The following is an 11,863-nucleotide window of genomic DNA, read 5'->3' on the forward strand; positions in this document are numbered from 1 at the left end:
CCAACCCAAACAGATCTGAATCACAAGCAATAAAAGGAAACCTAGAAGATAATAATACCCATTATCTGATAGTTAAGTAGATATAATAGGTAGAACCTTGTCCACTAATACAATACTAGCATCTGAAGATACTTTTTGAAAAAAAAAATGGTCCAGAAAAACCTACTTGAAAGTTCTCGCCTTCTCTGCATCTTCAAGAGGTTCTTCCACTATATACTAAACAAGTTGTTGAACCTGAGTCCTTTCCCTCAAACTACAATTGCAGTAAGCGCACATTCTATAAGTTGTAGTAACTGATTTAGTCGGTATTTGAGACAGCAGGCATACAATACTATGTGCTTTTTCAATTGATGCAAGGATAAGAGTATAAGTTACCTGCCATCAACTACGTTGCTTTCAGAGCTTTGGTTTCATTAGTAACCAACACAAAAGAATGACCAGTCCAACATGACCAGTTTCAACAAAACTCGATAACTGCATACATGCCCATGTTGAAGTCTTCCAAGTATCCTACACATGGTAAACACAAACCATGAAAACAAGTTTTAAATAAAACTAAATGATGTGGGTCTCCCCAATAGGAGGGAACCCAACCCCACCTGCTCGAACTGAGAAGAAGTGGAGTTTAAAACATGAAATTTGACCTGTTGCATCACCAAATCATGCAGTTTAAATAAGTAACAAGGCGGGTTTCAGTTTGTATCTTGACAAAGCTACAAAGGGTGTTTATTGAACTTACTTGATCGGATTTTCAGTTTCATAAGAGGAGTCTTCAAGATGGCATCTTTGCGGAGCACCCACAAGAACAGCAACACCCCAACCCTGTAAACAATCATCTTGAGAAAACAAGGACTATAAAGTAAGAATCGATGTATAGCATGTAAAAACAAGTTAATGCATACATCGTGAACACACTTAGAAGCCAAAATCATAGCATCAACGTTTCAATCTTACCTTCAGCAGCCTGAATGCAAATAAATCATTATCATTGTATATAAGTATTAGATATACAAGCCTACATTTTTTACGACTAAGAAATTAAAAGAAAAAAAAGAACTTACAACAAGTCCAACAACCAAGGACACAAACTTTCAATGAGCAACAATCTTTGCACCTCAAGCAAAAATAAGGACTTGATCCCCTGTTCATGTACATCATTAAAGTCTATTACTGTAAAACCTCTATAAATTAATAATGTTGGTACCGCGATATTTTATTAAATTATCGAGATATTATTATATCGATAAATTAATAAATTATAAATTTAAAGAGGTTCATGTATCACTTTTAAAATTTTCATATCCAAAGTAAATTCACACATTAAATGACACAAAAGTCCAAAGCAAATTCCTTTCAACACGATAAAATTCGTTCCATGAATTTAATCGGCTTAAGTAATTTAAACGATGTAAACTATGAAGAAGACATTCGTGAGCTTGAGAGCTTGATTACGGGTATGTATTATTAGCACAAAACGGATGTAAATGAGTTGCGGGATTATCATGGTGAAAATAATGAATGTTTTGAGATTCAAAGCATTGAAGAATTTGTGATGGATATTGTTCAAAATCTAGTTGATGATGAAGTTGAGTATGATACAGTAGTTTTTGAAATCGATCACTCGGAAAGAAAATTATAAGCGGCTAACAACTTCTCACAACTTTTTGTTGCGACAATGTCTCAACTACTAAGTGCAATGTAGAAATTTAAATATATATATTCAACATAGACATAAAGTTAAAAAAAAAAAAAAAACAAGTGAGTATAGATTCATTTTTTACTAAGCAATATTAAAATTTTAGAATATCTAAGGAATTATTAGTTTATAGTTTTGATGGGAGCAATATTTTTACCTTGGGGTTTCAAAAAAGTTATTATCTTATTATTTTATTGATTGGTGTCCAATTTTGTACTGGTCCCAAATTGGGACTGGACAAATTATTAGTTTTATCGAGGTTATTAATTTATCGAGTATTAATTTATAGAGGTTCTACTGTATTGTAAACATAAAACAAAGACTAAAACAAACACATTTAAAATTAAAAGTTTCGGCACTTAAATAGAATAAATTGTATTCTATATATTTATGACTTTAAGGAGATGATCAAAAGAACATAATGCTTCAATCAAGCCAATATAAACCTAACTAGAGATGCATTAGACAATATTATCCGATACATGAACAAACACCAACTTAAAAGTTGATTATTATATCTGATTCTACACACATGTTATAAGCCAGTCCAAATAAAAACAGGGTGCAATATGGTGACAAGCTGTGTATAGGTCAATCAAATGTGAAAATATCATAACAATAGCTAATGCGAAAGCAACATTTAGTAAACCTAACTGCACACACACACAGTGAAATCTAAATACAAAAAAGATGCATAAAATTGATTAAATCACAATCCGGTAAAACTAATCACAAAAATGATTTGTAATCAATAAACCTAATTAAAAAAGCAGGTGTAATTAAGATTGAAGACAAAAAGAGTAATTCAAAACCTGGCCACGTGACGAATCAGAGAGGGAATCAAAGAGGAAGTGGAGGCAATGACGGAATCTCATCAGAGGAAACGGAAGTGGCGGTGATGACCGCAGCGACGGCGACAGAATCGTCGTGAGAATGACCGGCGACAGCTGGCGGGCCGGCGAGGTTGGTATCGTGAGAGAGTAACTTGAGGGAGAGGAGAGGAGGGGTGACGGTTTGCTACGGTACGGGCAAAGCCCTTGATGCCGGCGCCGTGGTTAAGGTGATCGGAGATGATGATGGCTGGTGGTGGTTGTCTCACAAAGGAAAAAACCTAGAAATTTTAAACTATAAAATGCTAAAAAAGTTGTACTTACACATGTGTAAGTAAGTTACTTACACATGTGTAAGTCTCGCCGGATATGGTCGCTGTCGCCGGAGGATCATGGTGGTGGTCGAAGATGATTATGGTGGTTGGTGGTTAGAGATGGAAGAAACAAGCATATGTAAATTAACCTATATATGTATTTTTTTCAAACCCTTGTACTATAAATAACCCACCCTTATACAATAATCCTCTTACATGTACGAGGTACTTTGTATACGAGTATATAGTTTCTGGAATTTCCATGTGTACCTTTGACACTCGTTTTCGGTTAATGCAAAATTTTCTTAAAATGTTAGTACTCGTTATTGATATCGCTATAAAGGATGTACATGGATCTCTAAATCATGGTAACGAATCAACGTTTTAACTATTTGATCACTCTAGATGCATAGGACCTAATCCTCGCAAAATTGATTGATGTAAGCAAATTACGAAAATATGAGACAAACAATGTTAAAGAATAATGAAATTCAACCAAAACATTCAAGTAATTAAACTAAGCATCCAAAAGTAAATAAAAAAATATCTCATAACTATCCATAAAAAGTGTTGCAGTATCAAAGATACCCAAGTCGGTCCTAAGACGTCGACACAAAACATAAACGAATGACATATCTAGTAGGTCGAAGCCTACAAATATTATTAAGGAAGCAAATATGTATGTTTTTGCAGACGTATTATATACAATATTCTCACGTAATAATACGATCAATGCAGTTTAATATATATAGTGATACGGGTAGCTTCCATATATTATGGGTGTCTTTTGGTCCATATAAATGGTCGACCAAATATTGTGCGATAACACCACCCTCCACCCCTGTAAGAGCAAAGAGACGAAAGGCCGTCTTCTTCATCTTCTTAACGAGCTTACGGGCTGAGAAATAGAGTGAACGACTTTGCGACGACCACCCCCCTTTTTCCTTCATTATTTCCTCATGCTTCGTGTACAAGATTTTTATGTGGTCGAATTCTTGTGCAGCTTCATTCACTCTTTTAACCCAACGAGTGTAAGACGTATTGGATCGAGCAGTAGTCTTCTCATCATGTCGTAGTAGTTCATCAACAATGTACTTGTCGAAACAAGTCCTTCTGTTAGTCAGTCCAATCACTGTTTTCTCCATCAGCCGGTTGATATGACAACTCCAAATCATCTGAAATAGTTGTGTCCATCACTACATCTTTCCATAGTGAGAGATTAGATCTGTTAAAATCCTATAAAATAAACATAACATATATAATTAAAAAAAGTTAATTCACATTAATCTAACACGTACACCCGGATCTCCATCAATAGTACGGATCGAACTCTTAACCTGAGAGGCAAATGAATTAACACATAAAAAGAGAACCCAGCCCGTTCATACTACAGATTTAAGGTTACATAACCCGGCCCTTAAAAATTACGTAAATCATAAAAAGTTAATTACCAAGAAGAATTTGTAACATAATAACGTTAAAATCGGCTAAGCAATTTCTCATTCCTTAATTTCTGATGATGATATATATGAACTAAATTAATTGGCAAAACTTTAAGTAAAGTCGGATCGTTCAAATCGTGACCAATTCGACTATGAAAGTGCGGAATCCATTCATAATCGACTTTGAGGTTTCTGTATAATTAATGGACATATAAACACGAATTACATGAATAATAAGAGATAAGAACAGATGTAAAACTCGTGAATATCATTAATCATATGGATATTACACCAAATCAGTATACATCTGACTGGCACGAGGTATAGATCTCTACCTCATGCGCTATGAACGAAATCTGTTGCAACTAAGATCGTTAACCTACAATTGTCACCTAATTCTAGTATATATATAGGCTGTAGAAACGGGCTGGGCTTCAATCTCGTTCGTGGGCTTTAAGCTCCTTCACACGAACTAGCAACTTCGTGCTGACGTCATCACGAGGTGATGATGACGTCATCATGACCTGCTGCCTCGTGATGACGTCATCACGACCTTGAAGACATCTTTTCTTCTTCATAATCAGCCCATAGAATTGCATTGCGACGGACAATAAAAGGTGCTTAGAAATTGCATCTACAGACTCCCCCTTTTCCGTTGCAATCAATTCTAGATGAACTCCGATAATCAATAGCTACCGAAAAACCTAAATCCACTGGCTCCCCCTTAGCTGATGACATCGAGTCTTCTTGTTGAAACTCGATCTTCTAACATTGCATCCTGATCTTCAAACTGCTAGCCTAACACATCTATGACAACCAATCAATCAACCAGCTATCACAAAGATAAGAAACTCTACAACCTGCATCACAAAAATGTAATACCATAGACCCTGTCTCAACTATAGCAGCATCAAACTCCGTTTTGTATCTCCACAACTCTACTAATCACCTGAAGTCTTTCTTAACGGATCTCCCCTTCAGTTATATAAACCGCCAAACACATAAAGACCTTAATCTCGCAATGAAACTTATATATCGCCTGATTATTATCCTTACATCATGGAATATAGATAGGTTCAATCTTCAAATACTCAAACAACAAATAACCAGCTTCATCATTTCAATACTTCAACAAAGTTTCAGCTATGTCCCGTATCTTCATTGCTCCAATACTTCGACAAAAGCTTCCATAACTGCTATATAGAAGATCATTTATTGAACAGTGTTAATCAAGACTGAAAACACTATGATCTTCATTACTCGAGTATTTTAAAAATGACACTATCAATTTGTTAAGCCGAACAGAATAACTCTTTGATCACTAATCTGAGCTGAGTAACACTTTGAGTAACACCCTTGCTGCTAATATAACTCGAGTAATTGCAGAATTATTCTGAGAAATCCGAAAGAATCGTTATGTTCCCCCTTATTTCTGCGTAAATTCTACAACCTGCAGAGTTTTGCTGAGAAAACCGAAGAAATCTCATCGAAGAACAACCTTGAAATTTTTATTCCACCGAAGAACAACCTTGAAATTTTTATTCCCCCCTTTTCTCTGCAAATACTCTGAAAATCAGCCTATCATAGGTTACTGTATCTCTCATTCTTGAGGTTCTTCAAAAATGCTTAGAGCTCACGACGTTTAAAGCTCTTCGCCAAACAGGGTATACCCGTTTTCCCTTCAAATTTTCATGAAAAAACACATTTACGTGAAACATTGGTATTCACGTAAATTTTTATTAATAAGACTGTGGGAAAATTTTGATAATTGCCGAAAATTTTCATCCAAAACGTGCCAAAAACGCACAAAAACGGACCGAAAATTTTTCAACCGCTACCAAACTTCAAATCTCCATGAATCATGCCATTTTAAGACCATGGGCAAAAATTATTTTTCCCGCCAAAAAACTCTTTTTTTTTATGTTTTTCTACTACCTTGTTTTGTGTGCTTATTTGAATATGGATGCACACAACTTGGAACCTCTTTACTCGATCTGTTTCTTGTTATCTTCAAACAAGGAAGTAGACATCTTTGTGTTAATGCAAGCACGTGGGACAAACCTCTACGTGATGGCATAAGCGCGAACTTGCTTCAGATCAACATATCATCTTCAACATGATGTCAGCGCGAAGTAAGGAATACTAAGGCATGACGTAAGCACGAACTTGATATGAATTATGTGATTATCTTCGTGTGATGTCAGCACGAGGGAAAGTCCTCTTCGTGATGACGTATACACGAACTTGATCATAAAAATGTGATTATCTTCGTGGTGACGTCAGCACGAGGGAAAGTCCTCTTCGTGATGACATATACACGAACTTAATCAGAATTCGTGATATCTTGTCCATGAACTCGTGGTGACGTCCTCGTGAACTTGATCCACTTCGTGCTGACGTAAGCACGAAGTCAAAGAAAATATCATGCGAATACTAGCCACTTCGTGCTGACGTAAGCACGAGGCTAAATCCTCTTCGTTCTGACGTAAGCATGAAGTTACACGAATTTCTTCATCTTCACGAATTTGCACACGAATCTGCAGAAAATCCTCAATACAGATCACGATTGAAGACTGAAAACGTCTTCCCTGCACTGATACCATGTTGAAACACGTCGGATCGTTCAAATCGTGACCAATTCGACTATCAAAGTGCGGAATCCATTCATAATCGACTTTGAGGTTTATGTATAATTAATGGACATATAAACACGAATTACATGAAGAATAAGAGATAAGAACAAATGTAAAACTCGTGAATATCATTAATCATATGGATATTACACCAAATCAGTATACATCTAACTGGCACGAGGTATAGATCTCTACCTCGTGCGCTATGAACGATATCTGTTGCAACTAAGATCGTTAACCTACAATTGTCACCTAATTCTAGTATATATAGGCAATAGAAACGGGCCGGGCTTCAATCTCGTTCGTGGGCTTTAAGCTCCTTCACACGAACTAGCAACTTCATGCTGACGTCATCATGAGGTGATGATGACGTCATCATGACCTGCTGCCTCGTGATGACGTCATCACGACCTTGAAGACATCTTTTCTTCTTCATAATCAGCTCATAGAATTGCATTGCGACGGACAATAATAGGTGCTCAGAAATTGCATCTACAGTAATAGTATTATTGGTGGTGGTGGCGGTGTCAAGTGGTGTAAGTTGATATAATTGTGATAATAGAAATTTTTATAAGATAAGAGCTTAAAATGTTAATTATTAAAATTAAGGTTTAAAGTGTTAATTATAAATAATTAAAGACAAAATGTAAAAAGTTAAAAGTAATTCTGATAATTTAAAGATAGAATTACCTAAAATAATTTTTAAAAAAATATTTCTTTTATAACGGACTAAAGATAAAAGATAAAGAAATGCCTTCGTAATTTAATGCTTTTATGACAATAATAGCAAAACATGTGGAATAACTATAACCTTCCCAGAGGGGCCAAACCAATCTCCAAGAACAATTAATAACTCAATTGGTATTCTTAATAAAAGCTGAACGTTCAAAAAAAAAAAACTCAATTGGTATTCTATTTAACGAAATAAGTATATAATTATTGAAACATCACAAGAAAATGGTTGATTATTCACATTTCTTTAATACATATATTCACACTTAGACTATTCTTAACAGTAGGTGAATATCATAGGTTAAGGAAGGTGATTACATCGGTGAACTATTATGGCAATGAAGGTGAAAGGCCAGTGAAAAAGCCCGTCGGTAATCATAATTCTTCACACTTTAAAGTATGAAATTTTTGACTTAATTGTTCACCCTTTTTAAGTGTGAGATATTTGCCTCCATTTTCACAACCCATTTGTCATCAATATGTCATCAGTCATCCTGTAAGACTATGAAATGACATGTTCATACAGAATTAAAAAACAATGTACAAAACATTATAAACAAACTGAATTCTTATTTATACACAAACTTTCAACATTGACAATTTTATGAATTATATTCTAACAGTGATACAAACTATCTATTAAACGACAATAGTCGCATAAAGCTCAATAAGTTTGGATTGTAAGATTTTGGTTGTGGTTCACAAGTCTCTTGGATATCATTGAAAGCTTGCCAAGTTGGACATGATAGCTTGTGAGAGGCTCGCCATCACTAAATTTTCGTTTAGATGCGCCTGTGAAAAACTGTTAAAGAAATTTTGATGCCGTAACATACATAAAGATATATAACACTTCAGCTATAAAAAGTCCATTTACTACTCAATGTCACCAATAATGTCATATATGCTTGAATTTAGAATATAAATACAATCAAATCACTTATTATTCAAACTCAAAAAAGCATTAGCAATTTGTCTCGAACTTAAAATTTACTTGCGTTGGCCATAGCCAGACCCTCCATTTTTTCCATCCTTATAAAATGACATACAAACAAATAAGTACTGAAGCTACCTTAAAAGTTGAAATATTTCATTTTAATGTAACCTTGAAACCCCAAATGACTGATGGTTGAAATGTTCTGAAATGTTAACCATAAAAGTTATGGTGTACGTTATATATACCTTGAAAAGCTCAACTGGATGAACCAAGAAACATCATTTTGCTTGTACATTTTGTCCAAGTGCGACATGTAAGCCTTCCTTCCTGAAACAAAGACCCATTTCAGATCTTAAGCCTGACAACAGTACAACACCATCTTCCACGGGGGGAAAATTGATAAATTATATCCAAGATGCTAGCAATAGCATATTCTCTTTTACCAACTGATTTAAATCAGGTACACTAGACTACTAGAGTAGTGTAAAGTATCCCTTCCATTTTCAAAAATATCCTGGAACTGCCAATTAAAGAAATTGCATTAATCAGGACATCTTACCAAACATGTGTAATCATATTCCAAAAAAAACCTGCAGGTCTTCGTTAGTTTTTATTTTTGTAAACTCAAGAATGCAAGTAACTTGTAACTCAAAGATATATGAAATGAAACAAGTTGCAACTCATGCTTTTAGTCGACAATTGGGTTTTCCAAACAACAAATATTTCATTATATATACTCCCAATTGATACTGTCTCTTCACATACTCCTTTCTTACATGAACTTGTTTCTTCAGTATAGTTTTTATTTTTGTAAACTCAAGAATGCAAGTAACTTGTCCCTCCATAAATCACTATTTCAAAAAAAATCATTCTCTGCTAACAAATATTCACATAACTCCACAACCATCACTTCCTGCAGCATTCCACAGTCTCCAGAAAGGCTGTATGTATAAAAGTCAATGTTGTTACTTTGTCAATAGAAAGTATGTAAGTTTTACAGCACAGCCTAAACGTGGCAATACAAGCGGGTCGAACGGGTTGTTTAACGTGGTCAAACTAAGTTCGGGTCAAAACAGTTACTTTTAAGATGGGTCAAGTTGGGCCAACACACAAACACTTGTCGTGTCTTTTCTTTAATTTGCTTGAACTAAAACAAATAATTATGAATATGATGGGAAATAAAACCAAATTATTAGAATGATGTGACTAATTTTGTAATATAAACAAGGAGGTTTAACGCAAATTTTATCTGTTGACCATATGATTTAAGGGGAAATGCTTGTGGTAATGTGGTCTATGACTACTCAGCTAATCGTCTCTTGGGTAAACTCTCTAGTTATATTCGAGGGGCCAATAATGTATCATATATTTTTTATAAGCATAAGAATGTATGTATCACACTGTTTATGCAAATTTTCAGGATTTTCTTATATAATTTTTTTTTAATTTTTTGTTCAGGCATTTTGCCAAATGGTTGGTGTGCATCAGCCTATTAAGAAATAAGAACACTCAAAAAACTGATGATAGTTGAGACATAGACCAGAGACATATGAAACACTTGCATGAGTGAATTCAATGAAAGTTGAGGTTGATGAAACAACCCTAAAACAAGCCTCTATTCTACACCTGAGAGTTTTTCTATAAACTAATGATAGTTGAGCTCCATTGAATTATAAAAATGGTTAACAATATTTTGGTTAAAACAAAGTTGATGCATTTAAATTATAAATTTTTATAAAAAAGTTAATCAATGTTGGAATGAATATATTTGATACTTTCAATCTTGACCCCGACTACAGACTGTAGGTTATCAATATAATAACTTTTTACCTCGAAATAAGCAGAGACATAAAAAGAATCCTGATTTCTAATGAATTATAAATATCAGTGAAAAGACTGTAATCAAAATAGTGGACGTGCCGGAGTGGTTATCGGGCATGACTAGAAATCATGTGGGCTCTGCCCGCGCAGGTTCGAATCCTGCCGTCCACGTTTTTTTCCCCCCTTTTTTTAGACAAGTGACAACTATTGCAGAAATGAGCCAAACATTTTTGAATACTTATCAAACTTGCCATGATTTATCTTATTCCAATCTACTCTAATATCTTTTACGTTATCTGAAGTCGGTATGTTGATCGTTACTCGTTGGGGCTTGCAGAAGATTTGCCTTCATTAGCAGACATATATGATATTTGTTTCACGTAAACAATCTATGTGGTATAGGGTATTTATAAATTTCGTTTACCGTCTAACTAAACAGGTTAGACTGATAAAATAAAACTACGAAAACATCCGCGGATCGATTTAAGTTAATAACCATAAATGAATAGAAAAACAGACTTTGATGTGTAAAATTTATTACGGTTGAATTATTAACACAATTGACATATGGGATTGGGTACAGTTATTGTTGTTGTTGTTTACATATAGTAGAGAATTTTCTATAACTTAGTTTATAAATTTTTATTTTTTTTAGGATAACACAGATTTTATCTCTGTTTTTAGATTAAAATTACTAGCATAGATAAATCCATTTATTTAGTTTCATAATTATGATAATGGTGCAAATATTTTACAGAAAATTATAGATGTTATGTGTATGTATATAATTCATTCATATACTCGTATGATATGATATAAAGCCATTAAGGCTCAGTTTATTATTATTTTGAATTAATAAACTTAATAATTAAAAATTAATACATTAAGTCAATATGTCAAATTTTATGAGTGTTTTTTAAGTTAATGGACGAAAATAATCATTAATTATCATTACTTTATACATACAAATACAAATATTAGTTATGTATTTAGTTACTTAATAACTAATGAAAACGAGAAGACTTTCTTGCATTATGTAAATGATGTTGAAATATATATGAGGGTATTGTATCCGGATTAGAAGAGAATATCCTCCACTTCGCACTATGTCTCTTGTGGAATATGGGGACATATTATGTGTTGTTGATATGATCCAGATCCATAGCATAGTATTTGCATGTTTGATTAATCATTAATATCTCTTTATCCAATATAAAGTAATTTTGATCTTTAAAGTTCTATTAATTGGTTTTCTTAAATATTAAACATTTTCTTAGGAAAATTCAAAAAATGTATGTAGGTATTGTAATAAACTTGAAGATACGTTACATATATCACTATGTCACATGTTTGAGTTCATTTCAGAACAACGAGGAAAAACATAAGTACGTTGCTAAGTTAAAACTAGGGATGAGCATATAACCTCAAAATCTGCGATCTGGCCATGATCCAAATGAACCC

At 34.0% G+C, this 11,863-nt stretch overlaps 1 non-coding gene across 1 annotated transcript; it reads left to right on the plus strand.

The window, feature by feature from the left end:
• The first annotated feature begins 10,491 nt into the window (after positions 1-10,491).
• TRNAS-AGA lies at positions 10,492-10,573 on the plus strand. Its single transcript has one exon. It is a non-coding gene; the product is annotated as a tRNA-Ser (tRNA).
• Positions 10,574-11,863: the final 1,290 nt, after the last annotated feature.

This window comes from Erigeron canadensis, chromosome 5 (genome assembly GCF_010389155.1).
Source record: "Erigeron canadensis isolate Cc75 chromosome 5, C_canadensis_v1, whole genome shotgun sequence".
Classification (NCBI taxonomy): domain Eukaryota; kingdom Viridiplantae; phylum Streptophyta; class Magnoliopsida; order Asterales; family Asteraceae; genus Erigeron; species Erigeron canadensis.